At 52.9% G+C, this 1,577-nt stretch overlaps 1 protein-coding gene across 1 annotated transcript in view; it reads left to right on the top strand.

Moving 5' to 3' along the window:
• DTYMK (deoxythymidylate kinase) overlaps window positions 1-1,577 on the top strand; it is an 8,581-nt gene that overhangs the window by 348 nt on the left and 6,656 nt on the right. The window lies entirely within an intron of this gene.

The raw sequence follows: 1,577 nt of genomic DNA, 5'->3' as shown, positions 1-1,577 counted from the left end.
TCACGTGGGGAAGGTGGAGCCCACGCTTCCAGTCCCCACTCTGGTACCAGCTGCGCGTGTCCCCGGGGTTCGCTCGGTCCGCAGAGCGTAGTCAGAGCCGCCGCCTCGCGGGGTCATTGGGAAGCGCAAAGAAGCCAGTGCAGACGAAGCGCTTAGCAGCCCTAGAGATGGCAGGCGTGCCTGGTGTGTGCCTCCCCGCCCCGCTCCCCAGATGTAAGCCCCCAGAGGGCAGGCGGGGCTCGGCTCAGCTCTCTCCAGGGACCTCCCAGACCCCAGGCCCCGGAAGGGGGCGTGACCTGCCTGAAGGCGGTACCGATGGTGCCACGTGCTTCCTCGAGGAGACACCTGGGCCTCGCGACTCCAGAGCCGTCCTTTCCTGCCATATCCCCTGCCTCTAACCCCCTGGTAGGCCGGCCGCACATGCATTCCCCCTCAATCAGCGTTTTCACTTTGTCTCCCGGTTTTTAAGGTTTTTATGAACTCGTTTACATTTCCCTACAGGTCTGCCCCTTCCCAAGGAGCCCCCTTTATAATATAATTTTAAAGGGCGGAAATACAGTGTAGCAAAATGAGCCGAGTGTGACATGTGCAGGGTTCCGTACCCACGTGTCTCTGCAGAGAAGGAGGGAAAGGACTCACATCCCCTCCTTCCCCCACCCTCCAACATTGTGCAAAGAGGGGAAGGACGCCAAGTGGCAGATCGGGATTCTGAGCCAGGGTGCTATCTCGTCCAGCCTCAGAAGGCCATGAAACATCTATAGTTATGGAAGCAGGAGTGACACAGAGTCCGTTAGGTTCCGTGCAAGGAAGACGTCTGAAGAATTAGAGCTGTGCCGGTGTGGAATGGGCTGCCTCAGCAGGGAGTGGGTTCTCCATCACTGGAAGGCTTCAGGCAAAGACTGGATAGCCACCATTGGGCTATGGCTTGGCCCAGATGGCCCATGAGACCCTATTCTCCTCATTCGGGGATCCTGATGGGCTGAGTTACTTCCTTTTCAGAGTCTAACCCTGCTAGGTAACAGCTGTGTGACATTGAACATATCACTCCGGTTCCTTGGGATGTAGCTTACTCCTCTCCAAAACTGGAGATTGGGCTAGATGTTTCCTATGGACCCTGTAAATGCCAACTGCTTGCAACCCTTTGTCGTAGCCAGTGTGCTGAGGCAGGTGCATCCTGAAGGTGACCTCCGTGGCAGACTTGACTCTTCCTTCCCTTTCCATTTCCCCATTTGTTTAGGAGCAGCCAAATTCTCAGAGGTTTGGTGGAATTCAATCTGTGATCAAAGGAATACACCAAATATGTGCACGAATACTTACATTAATCCTTTAAGTAATTATGATGTCATTATTGTGGATATACACTGGACATGAACATAAATTACAGCCTCTCTAAGGCAAAAAAAAAAAATCAATCTCCCACAGAATGAGCCTTTCTAGGTTTATCCTCAGACCATAAACATAAGGGCTCACCAGGCCTGACTCAAGCCTTTCAGGTGTCAAGAGATTTCAAAGATTGTGCTTTGAGAACTCTGTGTGTGTGTGTGTGTGTGTGTGTGTGTGTGTGTGTGTGTGTGTGT

This window comes from Vombatus ursinus, unplaced genomic scaffold, assembly GCF_900497805.2.
Source record: "Vombatus ursinus unplaced genomic scaffold, bare-nosed wombat genome assembly UNPS02014810.1, whole genome shotgun sequence".
Lineage (NCBI taxonomy): Eukaryota > Metazoa > Chordata > Mammalia > Diprotodontia > Vombatidae > Vombatus > Vombatus ursinus.
The sequence above is the reverse complement of the archived record's forward strand: the minus strand, read 5'-3'. Positions and strand labels throughout refer to the sequence as shown.